Source organism: Procambarus clarkii, chromosome 89 (genome assembly GCF_040958095.1).
Source record: "Procambarus clarkii isolate CNS0578487 chromosome 89, FALCON_Pclarkii_2.0, whole genome shotgun sequence".
NCBI lineage: Eukaryota > Metazoa > Arthropoda > Malacostraca > Decapoda > Cambaridae > Procambarus > Procambarus clarkii.
In genome coordinates, this window is record NC_091238.1 from 7,016,104 (window position 1) to 7,040,521 (window position 24,418).

Sequence of the window (24,418 nt, forward strand, 5' to 3'; positions counted from 1 at the left end):
CTCCACCCCCAGGAAGCAGTCCGTGACAACTGACTAACACCCAGGTACCTATTTTACTGCTAGGTAACAGGGTCATAGCGTGAAAGAAACTCTGCCCATTGTTTCTCGCCGGCGCCTGGGATTGAACCCAGGACCACAGAATCACAAGTCCAGCACGCTGTCCGCTCGGCCAACCGGCTCCCACAGGTGGGACAGAAAACGTTAGTCATGTATCCTATCATTGAATGCCTCTGTTCACCTAGCAGTAAATAGGTACCTGGGAGTTATTCAGCTTGTTGCAAGGTTGCATCCTGGAAAGGGTCAGTGATGTGACCTTGGGAGGACCTCGATATAAACCTAATGTATATTATACAGACTGTCTGTCCCCAACAAAATGAATTGGTAAAAAGAGGAGAGGTGTCAGGAATTTGTAATTACCTAAAATATAGTTACAGAATGTGAGCAATGTTTGTGTTGATATATTTTTATTATATACACTATACAGCACTGGTTCTTTATATCTCGTCATTGTATTTTGAATTATGTTCTTGTTACATTGACTAGTGAATCCTGTAGTGTTGAATTTTTCTATAGGATCTGCACCAAGAGGAGGGGGTGGGTGGGATAGGATGCCAGGCACTTCTGAACCATCACATGAGCAGCTAAAAAGCACAGAAATGGAGAATAGGCAGCATCCTTCTAATTGTGAAGCAAAGACTCAAGCTGACTGGACCAGGACAGTCATGTTCTTTTCAAAAAGGAAGAGAGTTTATGTGCTAGGACAAAGTTCCAAAGAACTATAAATATAGGAAAAAACACGAATATCACCTGCCGAGACCCTAACTGAACCTAATCAGAGAAGATAACACTGGAAAATGGTTGGTTACAGAGTTTAGAGATGCAATGAGTATATATGAACATGGGCATATAATAATAGCATGGGGTCCATTGTACACCTGGTAGGGGTTGAGCATTGGCTCTTTGATAGTCACACACACAGGAGTATGCAGCCCCAGCATGGAGTCTATATCTAGTCAAGGATAAGACCAAACTGGAAAAGGTTCAAAGGTTTGCCACCAGACTAGTACCCGAGCTGAGAGGTATGAGCTACGAGGAGAGACTACGGGAATTAAACCTCACTTCGCTGGAAGACAGAAGAGTTAGGGGGGACATGATCACCACATTCAAGATTCTGAAGGGAATTGATAGGGTAGATAAAGACAGTCTATTTAACACAAGGGGGACACACTAGGGGATACAGGTAAAAACTGAGTGCCCAAATGAGCCACAGAGATATTAGAAATTACTTTTTTAGTGTCAGAGTGGTTGACAAATGGAATGCATTAGTAAGTGATGTGGTCCACCACATCACTTGAGAGACTCCATACACAGTTTCAAGTGTAGATATGATAGAGCCCAATAAGCTCAGGAATCTGTACACCTGTTGATTGACGGTTGAGAGGTGGGACCAAAGAGCCAGAGCTCAACCCCCGCAAGCACAATTAGGTGAGTACACACACGTGCGCGCGCACGGCTGGGTGCAGTAATATACGTGTGCGCGCACGGCTGGGTGCAGTAATAACCCCAACGTTTGTGGCTTTCTAATAAAATATTAAGGTAAAACATCACAAACTATAAGTGTGTGTCACACCAGTAGAGAAGACTAACTATTTTACTCAGTAGTGCACTTTAATTTTTGACACCACTTCATATATTGACAGAAGAATACACATTCCATCACTGTTTGGTACATCAAACATGTACAGTACTGGGATATTAATGTCCCATTGTCAGGGACAAGCAGCATGTACTTGGGGGAAGGGGAGGTGGGAGAACATAATGAGCTTAACTACTGACCTTCCCCAGGATGCAACCCACAACAGCTGCCTTACTCCTTGGTAGCCATGTACTGCTAGGTGAACAGAAGAATCAAGTGAAAGGAAACACGAAACGCTGTGCATATTAGTGGCTTTAGGTACTGTATGTGCTAGTTCTATCTATAAATCCAACATTATGTTTGTAACTCATCTTCCAAGTATGTACTTTTACCTGAATAAACATTTTGAATTTGAATTTTTTTGAAAACTATTTCTGTTGTAACGGTTCTATTGTTACGTAAAGTATGGTGATAATAAACACAGACACTAAGATACTATATATATATTTGGTCGAATATACAGAAGTACACAGGTGATACTTTGGTGTGAGTTGAGCGCACTGAGCGTCGGTACAGTATCTCGCAAGTGTCTGCTCTAGACCACACTTGAAAGTAGACTCTGGTTAATGTTTGCTATTCTGCTGCTTATATGCTCGGGCAACACCTCACCGTGTTGCCCGGGCAACGCCTCACCTCATTCATCTCCAAAGGTTGACAGGAATATTAACAATGCATTTGGAGCGAGTATATTATTGGGATAATATACTCGCGAGTATATTATTGGGATAATATACTCGCTACACTGTCCTAACTGGAGACTGAACACAGGAGTTTTGAGTATAAGTTGAATGTAATGCACTACTGTACTGTATTACAGAACCAAACTGGTTGATTAATTTCAAATTTATCAAAGTATGTCAGGTGTGTGTTTGCTGCTGGGATGCTCTACCATGCTAACTGCTCATGCTGCAGAATTTGCTCTGAGATGGATAAATAGTTAAGTCAACCCATCATGTATATCCTGGTTTGGATGTTATAGGTATTAGTATTAATTATTTATATGTTTTGGCACTAATATAGATTCTAAAACGAGTTAAGGTGGGACCTGAACAGCGAGTAACGGAAGTGTAGGGTCAGTGACGAAGGGAGGGAGGGGTAGCAGCAGTGAGAGAGAAAGTAAGATTTAGCGAGGACCTCTCTATATTAACAAGTAGAATACGTATTTCTAATAATATCTAACATAACTAGCCAGAAAATATTTAAGACTTATTGAAAAATACATGTCTGGAAGTTAAATCGACTTCATAGAACAATAGTGTTGGTCTATACTAATCGTTATTCGTTAGTATGCGTTCGCTACTTAAAACATTTACTGTACTGATGTAAAATCTCCCATGTCTCTTCGCACATGGAACACCGAACCTTACACACTCTCTGATATATTGTTTAATTAATAGAGATTCACTAATAAAGCTTATAATTGTATATGTTATCAAAAAGGCATAGATAAAGTCGTTCTTACGTTTTAGTCACAGAGATTAGATATTAGTAAAGTAAAGTTCATTTTATTCAGGAAAGTACATAAATAGTCGATTTACAAACATAATATTGGATTTATAGATAGAGCTAGTACATACAATACCTAAAGCCACTAGTACGCATAGCGTTTCGGGCATATTATTGAGAGAGGAAAGATATTTATATTTAAACAATTTTTTTTTTTTTTACCGACGCTCTCCCTATTGATGAGAACTACAACCTAATGAAGATAAATGTTAATTTTATGTAGATACTGTAATAAACGAAAGTTTTTAATGTCATCAGAGAAGCAGAAATATAGGCAAATTTTAAATCCCTTGTCATAAATATAACTGAAGTGAAAGCAAAGATATATGCATTTTTATAGTTACAAAGACAGCTCTTTAACACGGGTGGAACACGAACAAGGGGAACTTAGTACCCAAATGAGCCACAGAGATATTAGAAAGAATTTTTTCAGTGTCAGAGTAGTTAACAAATGGAATGTATTAAGCAGTGATGTGGTGGAGGCTGACTCCATACACAATTTCAAATGTAGATGTGATAGAGCCCAATAGGCTCAGGAACCTGTACACCTGTTGATTGACGGTTGAGTCGGGACCAAAGAACCAAAGCTCAACCCCTGCAAGCACAAATTAGGTGAGTACAACTAGGTGAATACAGCTGAGGGGCGGGACCAAACAGCTGAAGCTCAATTCCCTATGCATAACTAGGCGAGTCCATAGGAATTACCGTTTGTCCTGGCGCCATCTATGTTTTGACAGCAGTACTACTAATGTTCCCACGTTATGTGATGATCGCTATACGGCTGTTACGGTCAGTTGCTCTTCTATATATGTTTATGGACAACGTAGGTGATTTGAGGCAATTTGCGGCCAGAGTGAAATAGTATCCACGCGGTGAGTGATGGAGGAGGATATATACTGCTGTGTACTCGACCAGCGGGTGAGAGGTAAGTTATATCGAACAATTATGGGGAATAGATGGGTTATTTTAAGCGTAGAATGTCAGGTAACCGGTAACTACACAGATGGGGTAGTGTTTTTTTAAGTCTTTATTTACTAAAGTGGAACATTACATTATGCCTTTAGCTGAACAAGTCTACTGGTGGGGGAAGTAGACGGGTTTTATGAAAGTATTTTACCTAAATTTGTATTTGGTTAACTAGTTCAGCAGTTACCAGGGAGGGTGTTCCTTTAATCTAATCTAAAAATTCTAGCCGGACAGTGATTAAATAAAGAAATTGAATAGAACGAAGTGGTTTGCCAGGGTGCTTAACATTTAGTTTAGTTCACTTACTATGCAGCCCATGCTTAAAGAATGCAAGTTTATCATATTGAATTTACCGTAGTTTTACTGCATTTAATATACCGTTTTTACCCTATTTAATTATGTCGGGTAAAGGCCGGTCGTGGAAAGTTCCTAATATAGCAAGTTTTAAAGGAAAAGTTTGAGTTAACTTTAACGCTTAAGTTAGTGACCAATTAGCTTAGTCTGTTGCGAGGAAAGTTACTAGAATCTAACATTGCAAGTGCCATTTCTCTACTCTTTTTGAGAAACATGACTAGATACATGAATCGCATAGTTTTATTACTAAATGTTCATGGATTAGGTTGCATAGTTGAGGAAATGGTGATAAGGTTTGTGATTGTGTACCTTGACTTCAGCAGAGATTTTGATAGTGGCTCGGATCATTGGGAATGCTGACTGAAATTGATTAGGTCATGGCTATACCAAAGAAAATTAGTATAAATGGGGTAAAGTTGGGAGAAGTGTTGTAAGTAGTGCCTAAAAGCTCTCCTTGGACCTCGGTTATTCGCAAGATTATGGTTTAGACTGCAATAGTTGCAGAATTGGCAAATAAAAAATACCGATGCCCTATATAGTTTTGAAATGGTTAAGACTACCAGATGCAGTTTAATGCTGACAAATGTAAGGTTTGGGGGCTAGGTAAAGATGAGATAGATGTTGTAGATTGTTAAGAGTATTAAATTTTTTGCAGGTGGTAAATTCTCCCCGAGCTGGCACTGCTCTCCAGCCTGGGATGTTGATTGGTTAGTCTTCAACTGCCTCTCAACATGGTAGTGAGGTCCTGAGCTGACATGCAGTGAGGAACGTGGAAAGCTTCCTGAATTGGCACATGATATGCCTCCCTTTCAAACCGGCAGCTGGCACAAATGTTCCATCTAACATCAGAATAGTGGATGAAGCCCACACTAAAATGTAAGTGGTACAGTAAACGGACACCCCCCCTCCCTTTTGCAACCCGTTCTCGCAAATTTAATAAGTCAATATTGACTTATTAGTTGCGTGCATAGGTGACATACTTAACATAAGTTTCCCTTGAAAAGCTTCATAGAAAACACCGACCTTACCTAACCTACTTAGTATGTTAAGATAAGCATCTTATGATAAGCATCTTATTGCTTCGTAATTACAATTACCTATACCTATAATAGGTTAAGTAACAATTGTAATTACGAAGCTATAAGATGCTTATTTGTTGTTGGAAAATAAAATTTGTATAGGATGTTGACTTGAAATGACTAGCTTTGTTTGTAATTAAGATGGGACAACAAGATACTTGGTGTGCCATTTAAAACGGCAACTGTTAAACTGGTGGTACAGGTATGAACAAAATAACGTCGCTATGCAAATAACTTTTTAGTAATATTTACTGTTCACATGACAGGTTGTGGAAGGTCCTGGCAACAAAGAGCTGCAGGAAAATATTTGCAGATCTACAGTAAGTAGTGTTGTATACATTGGAATTAGAGGGTAGACGTTAATTGCTAAAAACCTATTAAATATTAGGGTATGGAAGTCTAGGCTTAGACTAGTGGGTACCATATTTGCAAGTTTAGTCCTTTCAGGAATGTATTGAATAGAATGGTATGTTGAAATTGTGAAAATTGTAATGTGGGGCATTAGATCTTAAACAGCATAGTTGAGGGTGTTTTATTAATAATTTTAATGAAATAAATCTTGTTTAGTTAACATTAAATGTTTGTTAAATAAGCTTTAATCTATAAATGTATAACACTGTTAAGGGTAATCATGAGTCAAATAAAGTTAATGGCAGGAAAAGTTTTGTTCTAAGTGATTGTATTTTTCACTTGAAAGTAAAAAAAAATATTCAATGTTTACTTTGGCTTGGTTTTAAATTTAGTTTTCCAGAATGTGGTTTGGAAAGTCCAGAAGTCCTGCTGTCAGTTGGAATTGCTTAAATAGAATCAGGAGAGTTGTAGTAAAGGTTAATCTGAATAGATTTGCATAAAAGTAAAAAAATAGTAATGACTTAAACAATATAGCAATGGCTAAAGAAAGATAAATGTAAATTGCCATTGAAGTGCAGTTGTGGATAGTTTCTCAAATGACATTTACTGAAACTTGGCAAATTGATGCCATATATATTTATATTGCTAAATTAGATCTTTACTACTGCTACTAGAATGTAGGAAAGGTAAATTCCTTAAAGATTTTTTTTCCATCTGAATTTGTAAAGTAAAGCAAGATTGGCTTTAAATCTAAAAGTAATTTGATGAAATATTTTTCAGGTGAAAGTGATTATGATGCATGGACTGGCTTAGTGGGGCTCCTTTACTCTGCAAAAGAATCTACAAAAGTGGGTGAGTTTGAATTTGATGTTTTAGCTATATCAATGACCTAATCTTAATTCTCTTATCTAGTCCATTTATAGGTGTGTAACCATGTCCTACTGTTACAACCCACAGGGGATGATGCAGTTTGTACTGATCCTACCCCATTTCATAAAAGGGGACCAGGCAGTCCTGCATATTTCCCTGGCTTGGCTTTTTCAGAGCTTTGCTCTACTACCCATCTAATAGATGGACTAGATTTGCATAGGTTTAGGGACCCTTAACAATGGTTACATTGTTAATTCTCACAGGGCTTGTTTGCTGAATGGGTGGATGCATCTAAAACTTTAGTGCCTGGCATGCATTGTACAGTAAAGCATATGTACATTGTGTTGATGGCACTAAAGTGGTGGATGTAATGCACCCATTCGGGGAACAAGCTCTGCAATAAAACCAGAGTAAGGGGTAGGCCTTGCTGAGCCTATCTTGAAAGATAGGCTGTTAGGATTTTTTGGGCTTATTATTAGGCATTGGTGATAATAAAAGTAGTGTCCCTGTTTAATGTTTATTTTTCTTTTACAGGTGATTGTCTCTGGAGTTGTCTTGGCCTTTTGGATCTTCTGTTCTAGGAGCATCTGTCCCACAACCTGAAACTAATAAATATTAGATGTATTATAAATACTCTATGTAAAATGTATTAAATAAAACAATTTTAATGAAACTACTTTATATACCTTATCCTGAAATTATGCTGGAAATTGTTTACTACTATTGATGCAATGTTTAAACATCTGAAATTTTTTACTTTGAAAATAAATACTTGGTAAAATTTACACCTATTTGTTACATAGGTGCATGCAAAATGCACTGAAAAGATGTAAAAGTGGACTACCTATTCAATTTACATAAACTAACAAATATTGCAAATTAGTCTGAAATATTAAAGTTGAAGAAACTTTAGTCAATATTTTAGTTTTCATATTTGAAAGTAAATTTAAAGCTATGCAACACCTAAGCTTTGTACAAATTATAATTAAATTAACTAAAGATCATTGTTAAATTTACAAAACATTAGAAAAGTGACACTGAAAACCATGTTGTATAGATGCTTCAAAGTCTTTGGTAACTTAAATTTAATCAAAGCTCTTAAATGATTTGTCTGCCAAACTTCAGATATTCTGAAATATTTTACCTAGATTAAAACCATCATTGTTTGAAAGGGCAAAACAGATTACTGTCAATTAGTTTGACCTAACATCTGCAAGGTCCTGAAGGCATGGAATTTTTTTTGTAAAACTTTGTTTGCTAAAAACAAACCCTGCCTAATGAACCTGCTCATTTTTTTTTTAGAAATGGTAATTGCAACATTACCAAAGGCCATTGTTTTAATAGCCAAATGAAAGACAAAGCAGCAACAAACAGGTACATGGTAGAAAGGACAAAAGAATGGTTACGATGACCCTTTCATTTGTTAAAGAAATGACTGGGAAAAATGCTGTCATACCACAAGGGGTCTTAACCCTTGTCATATACATCACTGACATTAATCTAAATATTACCAACCACAAAAATTGCTGATAACATCTTATAAAAAAATAAAGAATATAATATTGAGGCCTTAATGCAGATCTCTAACTCTACAAATAGTAACAAGGCTGGCAATGTCTTAATATAAAACAAAAAAATCCAAGACCTTGCACGTGAGCCAGAACAATCCATATCACAACTACCACATTAAAATGAAACAACAATGAAGGTAAGGTAATTACCAAAAGAAGGCACCAAAGTGCGAAATAATCAGAGGACGCTAAATATCACCAAGAATGTCAATACGAGAACAAAAATGCATAAGGCGAACGATATCAAAAGTATCCGATTCACCTAGAATTCTATCGAGGGACAAGTGACTGCGAGGGATGGTCGGAAAGCAAGACACACGCTCGTCCTGGAAGTCAGGACATTCAACAAGGATATGCACAACTGTAAGAGGGACAACGCAATTCGGACAATAAGGAGCAGGGCGGAGCTCCATTAAGTGACCGTGGGTTAAGCGGGTATGACCAACCCACAGCCGTGCCAAAGCAGTGTCCCACCGCCGGTTACGGTGGTAGGAGGAAAACCACGGGGACACACTAAGTTTGAGAGTACGCAGCTTGTTACCAACAACCCTGCCAACGGGGAAGAATGAATAACAGGATAAAAGTCGGAATAAGGAATACCTTTACGGGAGATGGGACAAGAACGGACAGCTTCCTTAGCGGCAGCATCCGCACGCTCATTGAAACACCAATATGGCTGGGAACCCAGCAAAACTCTACTGATTTAAATTTACTAGAAATAAGAAACAGCCAATGGTGAATCTCAATGACCACCGGATGGACAGGATTAAAGGACCCTAGAGCCATGAGGGCACTACGAGAATCAACTACAACCACAAAGGAGGAATGAGAATGAGAAAGCAAGAGACGAAGAGCATAGAGAATAGCATAAAGTTCTGCCGTAAAGACGCTAGCCTCCGAAGGGAGGCGACACATGTAAGTACGGTCAGGAAAAACAACAGAGTAGCCCACACCATCCGCAGACTTAGACCCATCAGGGAAGATGGAAATAGAGTGGGAGTGCGAAGAAGAGTGCTCAAGGAAGAGGCTTTTCAGAATTGTAGAAGGGGTAAAGGCTTTAGTAATACAAGTCAAGGACGTACAAAACTTGGGAAGGGGGACTCTCCACGGAGGTAATGAATGTTGACCTCTCTCCTCTCCTCTAGACAGGAGAGGAGAGAGGTACCAAATACATACAGTACATGAAAGATACTGGAAGGCCAAGTCCCAAATTTGCACAGTAAAATAACAACATACTGGAGTGACAGACTTGGAAGAAAATGCAAAAGAGAGCCAGTGAAGAGTAGAGGTGCCATAGGCACAACCAAAGAATACTGAACATCAGAAGTCCATGGTTATTAAACATTCTCCCAGCAAGTATAAGAAATATTGCCGGAACAAAAGTGGAAATCTTCAAGAAAAAACTGGACAGAGTTCTGCAAAGAAGTGCTGGACCAACCGGGCTGTAGTGAATGTGTGGGCCTGTGGGCCACTCCAAACAACAGCCTGTTACACCAAGTTACCACAGGTCAAGCCTGGGCCGGGCTTGGGGAGTACAAGAATTCCTAGAATCTCATCCAGGTATAAACCAGGGTTGGAGGAAAAGACTTAGGTAAAAGGAGACTTTATTTACCTGATTTACCAGAAGGCCATTATCTCTTTAGTGGTCTCAACGGGAAGAGGAAGCCGGTGACTTGTCGAAGACCCCCTCATTTGTCCTGATGATTCTGTCTAGCTGGAGTTTGATATTCAGCAGTGGTTTGGTAGTAGGCAGTTCCTTGGAATTATAACTATGGGTGAAAAGCATCTGTTTTCTGTCCTACACTGGCTTATTGAGCTTGAAACCATTGCTCCTTGTTTGTGTTATATCTGTCCTTCGAAAAAGCGGTCTAGATCATTATTCTTCAATTTGTTCAGCATATTAAATGTTTCAATGAGATCAGCCCTGTCATGTCAGGTTTGCATTGTTAGTCCTGTGGCCCTCAATCATTCCTGGAATGAAAGTCAAATTAGTTCAGGAATGATTTTAATGAGTGACGGATGGAGAGAGATTGAGGGATGGAGGAAAAGATTGTGAGTGATGAAGGGACAGAAAGACTGCAAGTGAGGGAGGGAGGGAAGGATTGCGAACCTGTCCCTCGGAGTTTTGAAAAGGACAAAGAGAGATTCATAATTAGATTAGTGCCAGAGCTATGAGAATTGGATGAAGGAACTAGACCTCACAACCTTGGAGGACAAGAAATATCAGACATGATAACAACATACAAGATACTAGGGGAATGGACAAGGACAGCTTCTAAGGCGAGAGAAAGTATTTCTAGAGGACACAAGTGGAAGATGGAAACACAAATGAGTTGAAGAAGTGTAAGGAAATACTCGTACTCAGTATGAGTGGTTAACAAGTGGAATGCACTGAGGGAACGTGTGTGAAGCCGTGTCCATCCATAGTGTATGATTTTTTTTTCAAAAGATTGGCTAATTCTACATGAACAAGAGAAGACAGCTTCAAGGGTACAAGTCATCTCTTAGAACTGACAAAAGAAAGAACTTCTCTCGAGAAAATCATGCAGAGCAAAAAGCCGTTGACGCAACATCACATTGTTCAGCTTTGTAAATCAACTGGAAAATTCAATGTCTGTAAAGCTCTCCCACGAGTCTCGTGTTTCCTTCCCAGTCCTTCCATTTTTACCCTTTCCCACACTTGTCCTTCCCATCAACCCCCCTTGCAATGCCTCCCCTTCTCATACCTGCCCTTCCTGTCAACCCTTCCAACATCTGCCCTTCCCGTCAGCCCCCTTGCTACACCTCCCCTTCCCACCCACCCCATTCCCACAATCTCCCACAAGGCCAGCAGACAATAACATATACATTCATGTCCCACTTTCTATTCCTCTTCATTTGATAACAAAGGGTTATTAAGTGGGATCAATGACAGTTTATACTTTTCTCCCGACATCTTAAACAATCTATGTCTCAACCCTTCATCGTTCAATATAACCAACATTATTCTTCACGACTGTGACCCCCACCCAGCATTGTACTGAACAGTATGGCGTAATTAGCTATTTCATGCAACTAGTGATTCAGTGTACCAAAGCCAAACGCTCTCTCTCCTTATATATAACATTAGGTCGATGAATATGAAATGTTCGTGTTGTAAAGTAGTTAATTATTAGGAATGTTATCTTTATCACAGACAGATAACTCTTTACATAAAACTAACTGTAGGTCACTACAGAAGAAGCTCGCTCCTCACATCAATGGAGGGCATTTATTCAGCAGCAATATCCACACAGTTGAACCTAGAATGGGTCGCTGTATAATATTAAAGAGCCAAAGGACTCCGTGCAATAATGCAGGTAGACTGACTAGATTTCTTCACTTCTCTAGGAGAAAGATAGATAAGAGACGAGATGGGCGAGAGGAGAGTTGTAGAGGTGTATGACGGGAAGATTGTGAGACGGAAGAGGAGAGGATAGGGAGGTCTTGGGTATAAAGTTGGAAAGACGGTGATAGAGAGATGGAGTGAGGGGACAGGGAAGAGTAACCTGGGCCAGGATTTATGAAGCATTTACACAACCACTAACGGAACCTGAACATCTTTCAACGATCATGGCAGTTTGTTTACTTTTATTAAACAATTTATGAGCCTGGAAACTTCGCAAAAGTTATTATTCTTATAAACAACCTCATAAAGCTTCGGAACTCAAACTGTTTAATAGATGTAAAAGCTGCTATGATTGTTGAAAGATGTACAGGTTTCGTAAGTGGTTGCATAAATTCCGGGTACTCTCCTTATATATAACTTTAAAAAAGAATACATGTTTGTTTAAGGCTGGAGGCCAGACACTTAGGGCTAGCCTCACCCAACTTTGCAGGGCGCGTAGGTCTGGAGTACGGGACGGACATAAGTTGGGTGGGATCGGTCCTATTGGTTATCTTAAGAGGGGGTCAGGTTAATTGTGATCCCCCAGCACCTGATCAGTGAAAGGTTGATGGCCGGGTCCTTAGATTTCTTCACTGGAAAATAATGAGCCATTTTTCTCAGACAGAGGTAAGGAGAAGCAGAAAAGGGGGACGTTTGAAGAGAGGGGAAGATAGGTGCATGGGGGAGAAAGGGTGGAGAGGAGTGAGATCTTGGGGGAGAAAGGGTGGAGAGGAGTGAGATCTTGGGGGAGAAAGGGTGCAGAGGAGTGAGATCTTGGGGGAGAAAGGGTGGAGAGGAGTGAGATCTTGGGGGAGAAAGGGTGCAGAGGAGTGAGATCTTGGGGGAGAAAGGGTGGAGAGGAGTGAGATCTTGGGGGAGAAAGGGTGGAGAGGAGTGAGATCTTGGGGGAGAAAGGGTGGAGAGGAGTGAGATCTTGGGGGAGAAAGGGTGGAGAGGAGTGAGATCTTGGGGGAGAAAGGGTGCAGAGGAGTGAGATCTTGGGGGAGAAAGGGTGCAGAGGAGTGAGATCTTGGGGGAGAAAGGGTGCAGAGGAGTGAGATCTTGGGGGAGAAAGTTAGAGAGGACAGGAGATGAGAAGAGAGGGGGGGGGGGGACGACAGGGAAAGAGATGAGATTGGAAATGAGGGGTGAGACTGTAGCGAGTAAACCTATACTCGCTCCATTATCTCATCATCTTAATGGCATAACTAATTACACAAGCTATAATCCTATCCCTATTTACAGGTAACGGTTTTTCCACCCTCCTATCTTACTGTGAGGTGTAGTAACCGTATATAAGCCAGCGATTTGAGAATAGCAAACCAGTACAATCTCCAGTCAAGAATGTAGTACTCGGTGTAGGCAGTTCTAATCGACCCAAGACGCTACAGCTTCGACATAGAGCAGACAGCAGACTACGACCTCATCCGGCTACAACGCTCTCCCACATAGAGCTCCGCGACTCCGGCCTCACTCAGCTCTCTTCTCTGCTCCAGGCTTCGTCTCAACGTCTACGACACTGCTGTATCCAGGACTACTAAATAAATATGAAACTCACTAAACACTGTGTATCTAATCAACCCAACAACGTAACATAATCGTACGTTACAAGACCGTCACCGTGAGAAAAACCTGGGCGCAGCCGGCTACCCCCTCCTAGTATAGTCATACTGACTTTGTGATTTCTCCTGATAATTGCCTTACCTTACAACTTACACAGTTTACTCACAAGTTTCAAAAGATGCCATGTACCAGACGTCTCACCGGCAGCGCTGACCTCGTGCTTGGTTCAGGGGAGATGACGCAAACTACACATGTACGAAACACTCCGAGAAATACATTATACATGGCTTTAATAGTGAGCTTTCTAAGTTAGTGTCATCTGGTGGATATTTAACGGTTGGGGTGACGTAACGGGGTGGGGTAGAGGAGCGTGGGTGTTTAGGTTGGGGGGTAGGGATGAGGAATGATTAATGAGTGCAAGCACCATTATGCTTTATCATTATTTTAGAAAAGTTATTAGTCACCAAGGATGTCCTTATTAAAGTGAAGGCGAGTACTGCCAGCAGTAACCAGTACACGCTCTGTGACAGTGTATTCTTAATATATTAACTGAGGGAGAAGCCAGGGAGACTACGAATTATACCTCTCACCCGAGGGACGCAGGTTCAATTCCCATCACATGGTTGGGCACGTGTCCTTTCACCTGCAGCCTCTTCACCTAGCAGTAAAATTTGGTCTCAGGAACTTGGGCAGTTATTATGGCTCGCATCCTAGGAATCGTAGTTGGCCTAGTGGGACCTCGACAAACCTAAAAAAATCTAGGCTAAATGTCCCTACCAATAGGAATAATTAAGTACATAAATTTACAAACACTGCAGTGATAATAACGAAGGAAATAAACAATAATAATATACAAAATAATAAAACAAAGCAAGAAGCAAGTTGGTAACAATACCGCATACGTCCCCTGAGGCTAACATTAACTGTAAATTTGCGAGGAGCTCAACATTATTGTGCACAACTGTCGGACGTTTCTCTCCCCAACACACACTCTCAAGAAGACAAATGGTGGCAACGATAATTATTGGTCAGTCATAAATTGATATATAGATAAAATAATTTTCATGTAAGCAATGATTATAAAATAATAAATAATTCACAGAGTAATAAAGGAAATCCAACCCATCCTCCAAAAATGATAATACTCGTTACTACTATTGGTCGAACGTATTAAAAATCGACTGTTGTACACAAAACCGTTCACGTTTTGTTCAATTGGAATACTGTAGTCAAAATGGCAAGCCAAAAAGTGGAACAAGAACTATACAACCTAGCCTGTCCTACAGCTAAATATGAAACCTTAGGCCTGATACATAATAATAATATTTTATTTACAAGACGGTACAATGGGTTGGTGAGATTACATTAGTAATATTTTTACATTGCAAAGCCAGTAACATGCATAACGTTTTGGCCAGATACACACTGTCTTAGCTATAATTTAGTACATGTGTAAGGTTGTACACATTTAGTTGTACATTTTTGGAATAGATTTATAATTTCATAAGAAACAAATTAGAAAAAAATATATATATTCAGGAAAACTTGGCTTATTAGGCAAATCGCGTCTTTAATAGTAGGCCGAGTACTGCGTTCTGGCTACATACACACACACATACATACAAGAGTTCTTACATTCTTGTACATATCTATAGTCTATATTTATATCTATATAATATATTTATATAATCCATTTCCCTCTCACATAGTACATATTGCAAAAAAAATTGCTCATTGCACATTGAGGTTGATTTATATGGGCTATGCAACTTACTAGTGTAAACGAGACCAGAGTTACCTGTCATTGTCACGACAACTTCTAAGGACAGTTGACTATGGTGGAGGTAATTCCTCTTCTCACTAAATAGTGAACAACCATCTCCAGTGAATGAAGGGGCTGACATTTAGTGGAGCTGGTCTTGTTATGGCGAAGATCAGCGCAGAACAGCGATTAGCACAAGTAGAAGGTCTTCTTCTACCATATAACAATGAGTACGATGACCTGACAATGTGCTCACATCGTTTGGAATGTCTGGCGTGACTTATTGCCGTACATGGCAAATAGTCCACGTCGCTCCCCAGACTCCAGAATGACGTTGCTGAATCCTGAACGACCAGAAACTAGGTCGTCGACAGTATTACACATCTATCACTGTCGCACAAGCAGTAACTCCTTGTCATTCGGCACAACACACTTTTGACTTCCTGTCAGCTTTGCACAAATGGATTCTTACCACCAACAAATGCTGCAAGAGAAATCCTCTCATTCATCAGTTACCTCAAACTAAATCCTCCAAATAGACGAAGGCTCAATTTGAGCACAGGTTGGGCGTCCTGGCCTCATGATGTGAAACAACCAAGTGACGACCTTCAGACCATTCACGGGCGGGATAGCGAACGCATAACGTGTCTAGTTACCTCTAGGTAACTAGACACCTGCAACTGGCCAGTTGCAGGTCACATTACTTGCTAGTGTTGACGAGATATGACGTAAGAGCTCTATCGACCACCATTTTGATTAATCTAAATAATACAGAGATTCAGATAAAATCCACAATCAACTTGACATTAGGATGTCTTATTTTTTATTTGGTAAAGAAACTTGCCAGGTAATCTTTTATGCTGGTTGTGGGTGAATATGACTAAAGAAAGAAAATGCTACTGTGGACTGCGTGACGTCGGCAGGTCATACCGCTCAAATCAAGCCTGTGCTACATCAAGACCACTGAGGCACAGTGGTCATTGCATTTTGAGTGTTGCCGCTGGAGGCGACTAGTTCATTGCAACTGAGTTGTATTCGATAGGTTTTGAGTTTAATCCCCGCAGCAAGACGGAAGCGTTTAAGCAACGTTTCAGTTCATCTGAGTCCTCTATTCAAAAGCAGCAAATAGGTACCCGGGAGCTAGGCAACAGTTATGAGTTGCATCCCGGGGAAAGTCAGTAGGTTCAGGTGTTTTAGTAAACCATTTTCTGTCCGTTGTGGCAACTCGAGGGAACAGGCTGCCTATCATGCCTGAGGCCAAGTCAATACTTCCGCAGTTCACTTAATTGGGAAACGACACTAACTCGCTGCAGACATATTCACGAACACGCAGTCTTACAACTAAAAATGTGAACAAAAGTAAATAGTCTTTTAAATAATTTTGTATTTTGCAAGTATTTTGAGTGTTATGTGGACCAAACCGCGGGGGAACACAATATTTACCAGAGACTATAGCATGTAATGACAATCAGAATTGTGAAACAATATGAGCACTACTGCACTGTCAGGTCACGTTGATATACACATTTGCTGAGTAAACGCTCCATCACTTGCCACACTCGAACTCTTTGAGTTATAAGTCAATATATATGCCGAAGCCATAAACGACCAAACAAAATTCAAGTTGGAAAAAATCCTCAGGAGTTAGCCGTTGGGAGCCAACGGCTTCCCGTCTCCGGCCTATGGAGGCCTATGGACCCTCAGGAAGGTCAAAATGATGTGCTCAATAGTTCATGAATGTCTGATGTGAATAGTTACCGAGGTCATTAGATATTTTTGGGAAGTTGTTGGATGTAGGTGTGGGCGTTGGTGTGGGTACATAAGCGTGGGTATGAGTGTGTTGATGTGGGTGTTGGTAAGTGTTAACAAGGAAAGGGCGCGGTGGAAACTCTTAAAAAACAAAAGAATTTCACAAGCCAAGGTGAGAATAAGAGAGACTAAGTACACACTGGCGACGGGCTCCAGGAAGACTGCCAGCCGGCGTCGTGCTTCACACAATACCACGAAGCAAGTCAGGAATTTCCTAGTTTCAGAAATATGCACAGTAAATATACACTCACGTCTCGTACATCAGTATCACATATTTATTTGGAAAAATTCACGCAAACTCATTAAATTAAATATTTAATAATCTGATAAAATGATAGCACAAACTTCAATTTCTCGGAAAACTGAAGTAAAATCCATTTTCTTTCTATGGTAGTTTCTGAAGCTTGAAAATATAGATAACACTTTATTACTACATTCAGTAACTTTGAAAAAGTTATTTATACTATAAAACCATTGGGCTCTGTAAAACATATATTGTCTTACTAACATAGTTTTGACTATAAAATAAGAAAAATATAAGGTATTAAATTACTTCAGAAGTTATAGAAGTGAGACATTTCATCGCATATAACTTTGAAGCCTCATAAAGACTGCGGTGTAAGACATTGTGTATAAGTCCCCAAAGCCTCTTAGAATTACGTATTCAAATAAGAAATACACAATATCGGCTGATTGTAAAGTTGGTGCTGAATATAGAACGTGAACATAATTTATCCCAGAAGTAAGTTCATTTTATAGCGACATGAGACCATAATTGGTGGTGGGTGACGCCAAAGAATATGATCGAGGACCGGCGAGTATATTGTCTTTGGTGTCACCCATCAGTTTGATTTTATTTCGTTATAAAATGAGCTTATTTCAATATTTTATATTCAGTAACATTTCAGTAAGCAACTATGTCTTTATTTTTTTACAAGTACTTCTAAGAGGCTTTGGGTAATTAATTCTACGGATCGTCTTAACATGTTCCCTTTAGCAGTATCTCCAGTTCTAAACCACTTATATTTTATACAATAACATTAAATACTGCCGCTGAAACTCTTATAAAAATCTATTGTTTAATGATCACAGCTTAATTAAAATAAATTACAACATTATCTCACGAATTAAATCTAAACCTAGGCTATTTTCTCCCGGACTATGTGACATTAACGATAAACTTGACAAAGACTCACATCCTAGGTTTCTCTTCTAAAATACCATTCCATTACAGTCATTATTTAATTATGTACCAATCAGCAGAGCAAATTAAAAACATTCCTGTGGGATAGGAACACTCTCTCGCTTAACGTTTATTTGTCAACAGAGAAAGAATTTCAGGAATTGCCAGTTTTTCTTTTGTACTCCCCGGCTATGTAACGATATAGATTCCGTTTAACACAATTGCATATTTGTCGACTATACAAAAATAGGGCGGGAAGAAAATTCAAGCATAAAATTGATTGGGAATCAAAAGAATCAGAGTGAGGGTGAAGAAACATGGTGAGCAAAACTAGTAGAAAATGCAGAAAGAAACTCCTTAACACAATAAGTTAGGGAGGAAACACGGAGAAGAGGGAGACACCAACAACCAAGATTGGACTTAAAGCGAAATGAACACAGAGAACACTGAGCATGAAATGCAAATGGGGGCAAGTGATTTAAATTTCAATTCAATCTTTCCATAATGGCTAGTACCAAAGGGTCAGAGAATTCTTAGAAAGAATACCATGGGTAACATAACTAAGATAAAAAAAACCACAAGGCATGATGGACTTCATAACTAGACAATTTATATAATAATAATAATAATAATAATATTATGACAATAATAATTTGTATTCAGGCAAACGGAAACATACGTACAAAATAGGATACAATAAGAATGTAGGATTTATAGGTAAGGCAAGTATAATGAACAAAGCCACTAATACAATAAAGCCACATATAGAAAGGGTAGATGTAGCAATTAAGAGAACAGTATAGAGCATAACAATAGAACATGTCTGGGCGCTGTGACAACCAATCAGTAGAAATTTTTAAATTTTGCCCCGAGGGGCGAGTTTATTGGGCAGCGCCACTCATCCTGTGAGTGGACACACCGCCATAGCAGCATGTACAACCACCACCAATCAGTAGACATTGAGGACTCACGTCTCCTACGGAGCCAACACCTTCCACGTCAGGTCAAATGTGTAGGAAATATTATGTCAGATGTGTTGTGTTGTGATAATCGGCGCGGGATTACCAGTCTAGGTCATCACACACCGCTGGACCCCACACCGCCTGCGACAGTCGTATGGAAGATGGAAGTATAGTGAGTGGAGGTGACAGCCGGTCAGTGTGGAGTGTGGTTGCGTGCGTGCGTGTGTGGGGGGGACCTCTGAGAACGACCCCCAGTATCAAGAGGCCGGGTGCATGTCACCGTGACTAAGCGTTGCCGTGTCACGCGTATCATCGATTTTGTTTGCCTCAACTAGGTAACTATAGTTAGAATACTTCATTAAAGTGAGTTAACTAATGTTTAAACTTTCGACCCCCCCCCCCCTTGTGTGTTAACTGTATCTGTCCTACACATTAGTGGGTTGACCCCTCCCATGACCTCTTGACGTCGTCTCCTTAATTGTCAGTTATTCCTCCCAGAGTGAATCGAGGTCAATAAATCATTACTTCGGTGAGAGTGTACTCTCACATTAATCTCAAATCTCAACCCGTCCTCGACTCGAGTCCATTCCATCCAGCGGTCGACCTCTCAGACGCATTCATAAACCTTTACATGCTGTTCATTCAAAACGGGAATTTTCTCAAATATAAATTAATATTATAATATATTAGCATATTGTGCATATATAGGCATAGGTTAGGTTAGGTGTTTAGGTTCTGTTGGCGATTATTTGTAGTACGTGGGTGAAGCATTTACAGCGTTGTGGTTCGAACAAAAGTCGTCAGTGAAGCACTTGTTCCGGAAGTGTTCGAACGTCATCAGTTGTGAGTCGTGTGTAAACCGTTTTTAATTCATAAACACCTGGGGGGGGGGGGAAGGGTTTGGCGGGTGCATGGAATCAGTTTTGGATCTGTGTTTGGAGGAGGGGCTGGAGTAATCCCCCATCATCTATAGTGAACACCGAGTGGTTTGGAGTTATTCGAGCTGAAAGGTTCACAACTCATGCCTCTAGAAAAGTCTATTCACCCAGTCAATGAAAAGATTAAGATTCACTTCCGCTTGTCTCACTCCCAGTCCCCTGGTCCGGAACGCTTCAGGGCGGCCCTCAATGTTTACAAACACTGTGGTGGTGTTAGGAGGCAGCAGCCAACTCTCTCCTTCACTACACCTCCATCTCTCTCCTCACTCTAAATCGTTTTCTCTCTCTCTGTCTCTCTCCTTCACTTATTACTTCTACCCCTTCTCAATTCTCTCACATTCACTCACTCTCCCTTCCCTCCTCTCTACCTACAAGCTTGCTACATAAAACATCTGGTCATCCATTCAATACGACATTCATTTAAATTATACTAATTCGTGAACAAATCCACAAGAGCCGTGACGAGGATTCGAACCTACGTCTGAGAGCATCCCAGACGCTGCCTTTAATTTCAGTAGAACTTCGGTTTCAACTCTTTTGACCATGACGTAGCTCAGTTGATAAAGGCAGCGTCTGGGATGATCTTGGACGTAGGTTCGAATAACATATGATAAAAGAACGAGTGAAATGAGATGGCGGAGGATGCAAGTACAACTAGGTGAGTAGAGAGAAGCAGACGGAGGTAACACAAGGAAGCTCCACTTCCGTCTGGTCCGGGGTCAAGGCTCCTCCACCTCACTCAACTTCCGCACCCTCACTCACTCCTCACTCACCCTTCATGCTACACTCACTCTGTATACTTAACGCACTCTCCTCACTCTACACACTCCCGCCTCCCCGGCGGAGGCGGGAACAAATGAACAGTTTGTTTCACCCTGATGCGCCTATTCCTCTAACAGTAAATAGGTACCTGTGAGTTAGACAGGTGCTACGGGCTGCCTCCTGTGGATATGTGTGTGTGTGTACTCATCTAGTTGTACTTGCGGGGGTTGAGCTCTGGCTCTTTGGTCCCGCCTCTCAACTGTCAATCAACAGGTGTACAGGTTCCTGAGCCTATTGGGCTCTATCATAGTGTGTGTGTGTGTGTGTGTGTGTGTGTGTGTCAGAGAGAAATATATGTAGTAGATATAATAAGAGAAGAAATAGATTGGCTAGACAGGCGGGGTCCAAGAGCTAATAGCGCGATTCTGCAGACACAAATAGTAAATGCACTGTAACTCACTCTACACTCATTCCTCACTCTAAATTCACTCTTCCTCACTAACTCTACCCTCTCTACGTTCACTCTTCGCTCTTTTCTCACACTCACTCTCCACTCACTCAACTCTTCACTAACTCTACACCACAACAACGTCTCCCTAGGCGTGCACAATGTCTGGGCGGTAAACCCGGTGTGTTGAAGTTAAAAAATATAATTCTGCAGGTGTGTGGGCGGGATGTGATAAAGCGCGTATAGAGGTAACTGTGTAGGTAAGAGCCCCACACCTGCACTAGGGGCAGCACCTGCACTTCACATGCAGACGGGCACACCAGAATACGTAAACTGTAAATGAACCCGTTAGTGAAAGTAACGTTCTCAAGCATTTACATTCCCCCAGAAATTATACCAGTGCTTGGTATGCTGGTCTGGTGGCGTCAGCTGGGGAATGTGTTCACCCTCTTGTGGCTATATCTGGTGTCCCAGTACACTCTCTCTCATCACTGGACGCTACTAGTACTAGTGCTACGTCCTACTACTCTCTCTCTCTCTCTTCACCGGAGACTACCAGTACTTCTACGTCCCAGTACCTCCACGTTTCTCTTCCAGTTGCCTCAGTGAGATGAATCCTCCTGTGACTTAGATTACACAGTGCAGCTGCAGATCAGAGCCAGCAACAGGAAGAGAATTGTTAAAGACTTCAGGTGTGGTGACTACAGAAGGACAAGAACCTTCTGAAATCCAGAGAAAGACGACATTTCAAATAATGGAATTTCTTGGCCGGAAATATGCAGATGCCGCGTAATAGTCTATCCCACTCAGACAGGACGTTGAGACAAGCAAGGCAAATCCTTCCATCACTAACAAGTGCAGAGAAAGACTGTTAGAAGGCCGAGGGTGTACAGAGAGTATTTGCCACTGGGGACAATTGGATAGCCCCCCCCCCCCCCCCAAAAAAAAAAAACAAAAAAAAAAAACACAGAAATTGGAACTCCAGATACTAATCTGTTATCAGCAATTGGAAACGGCATCGCGAAACAAGCAAATGACCAGCCAAAGCTGTTGTATAGCCACTTAAGGAGGGAGACAACAATTCAAGATCAAGTGGTCAGTTTAAAGCAACAAAAGTATACATTCTTGGAAAGTTAGTTTAGTTCATTTATTATAAACGAAATACCCATCCTGTGGGCGGTAGTGGAAATGGTTACAGAGGCACATAATGGGCTCAGGGACTGAACCCCACAATTCATTTAGCTAAAAAAGTTAGTCTTGATGAGCTAGTTACAAAATTCAGAGGCGATAAGGTGTGCGAGGAATTCGAGCAAGAGCTCCAGGAGGCCTACACAACAGAACCCGAGAGGAGACGGAGGGTGGCACGTCTGTGAGCCATCAACAACACTACACTGTACAAGAGTCACTGAAGAGATGGTGACCAGATTTCCGGGGCGAACTAGAAGGATCAAAAGCCATAGAGCTGTAAGACGCTGCGACCTGGAGAAGAACCGGGTAACGGCAGGAAGACACATTTAATCCTACAATACAAGAAATATTGAAGGCAGAATGTTCTAAGCTATGGACCAGAGTTTTTTTATTTTTGATGTCGCCGGAGGCGGCTAGTTTATTGTGCACTCCATACTCATCTTGTGAGCTGTAGCGCAAAAAGCATTTCAGAGGGCACAAAAGGTCTTTATCAGACCTCATCTTAGATTATTACGTAAACAATTTCATCTATCACCAGAGTTCGTAACATACGCCCCTTGTAAAGTACTGGAGACAGAATGTCGGAGCTCATGTAGATGATACACTTTGTCATCAGAGGGCAACAATGTATCAGGATGAACAAAAATGCCGGACAAATTTAATAATGTTGACCAGACCACACACTACAAAGTGAAGGGACGACGACGTTTCGGTCCGTCCTGGACCATTCTCAAGTCGATTGTCCCTTCACTTTCTAGTGTGTGGTCTGGTCAACATACTTCAGCCACGTTAGTGTGACTCATCGCCTGCAAATTTAATAATGATCATTGACCTGGGACAGGAATCATCGAGTGTTTATGCACCCACTTACGAAATCTATACATCTTTCTTCAGTTATGGCGGATTTATTTGCATTTATTAGTTTACAAGCTTCGAAACTTCACAATCCAAGTTCATAATTGTTATAAACACTCTCCTAGAGCTTCGCAAAAAGTTTACTGTAAAGTCTATAGGAAAACTTACAGGAAAATCTACAGGAATTTCATGCCCTAACTCAATCCTCAAAACTGAAAATGGTCACTTCTAACACACCCTTTTAACGGGCCAGGAAAATCCACAGGCAAGTCTACGGAGAAATATACACAAATTCCACGCCCAATCTCACTCTTCAAAATAGAAAAAACTGTCATTTTCGTCTCGCTTTCCACTACTATCAGCCCTATAACACAATAGTGGTTGGTTACTGATACATCACAAACTTTTATTATTATTGTCATTGAGCGCTAGGCCCGTAACCCCTCCCTCCCTTCTCCCCCTCCCACCAGTACTGGAGTCTAACCGGTGAGGTTCCTACCTCCCTCCCATCTCCCCCTCCCACCAGTACTGGAGTCTAACCGGTGAGGTTCCTACCTCCCTCCCACCAGTACTGAGGAGTTGGAAGATTGGGCAAGCACACTGAGCCCGGCGAGTCAGCCCCCGCCACCACCAAGCTGTCCTCCTGGCCTTCATCCTCTGTATTTCCTGTCTCCTTCACCTCCCTCTCTCTACCTCTTGGGCACACACACCCTTGTCCTCCCTCCCTCCAATGAAGCCCGCCCTCCCAATATCACCACCCTTCCTCCTTCCCTCTTCGCGGCACATCTCCTGTGCCAGGTAAGTCCACTACGGGCTCACCATAGCCCGTGCTACTTGCAACTTCTTGCTCAGAGTTGCTGAATCTAAAACAACAACAAATTCTCTTCGTCTCCATGCTCCTTATTCTGTCCATGCTCTCTTGTGCTGTCCATGTTCTCTCTAGTAGCTCACTATCTTAGTCTATTTCTACCTTTGTTGCATGCTACCACAGTCACTGGCTACCAGTCACTGGCTACCACAGTCACTGGCTACCACAGTCACTGGCTACCACAGTCACTGGCTACCACAGTCACTGGCTACCACAGTCGCTGGCTACCACAGTCGCTGGCTACCACAGTCGCTGGCTACCACAGTCGCTGGCTACCACAG

General features: G+C 41.1%; 2 long non-coding RNA genes across 2 annotated transcripts in view; one reads left to right on the forward strand and one right to left on the reverse strand.

Moving 5' to 3' along the window:
- Nucleotides 1-2,857: 2,857 nt before the first annotated feature.
- On the forward strand, nucleotides 2,858-7,495 carry LOC123773454 (uncharacterized). The gene is made up of 5 exons (XR_006774820.2): nucleotides 2,858-4,127; nucleotides 5,178-5,398; nucleotides 5,868-5,921; nucleotides 6,733-6,804; nucleotides 7,357-7,495. It is a non-coding gene; the product is annotated as an uncharacterized lncRNA (long non-coding RNA).
- The window catches only part of LOC123773453 (uncharacterized), a 44,397-nt gene continuing 27,304 nt past the window's right edge, over nucleotides 7,326-24,418 (reverse strand). The window contains exons 4-5 of the long non-coding RNA XR_006774819.2: nucleotides 10,006-10,364; nucleotides 7,326-7,427 (exon numbers count right to left, since the gene is read on the reverse strand). This is a non-coding gene — a long non-coding RNA (uncharacterized lncRNA). The remainder of the gene's footprint in view (nucleotides 7,428-10,005; nucleotides 10,365-24,418) is intronic.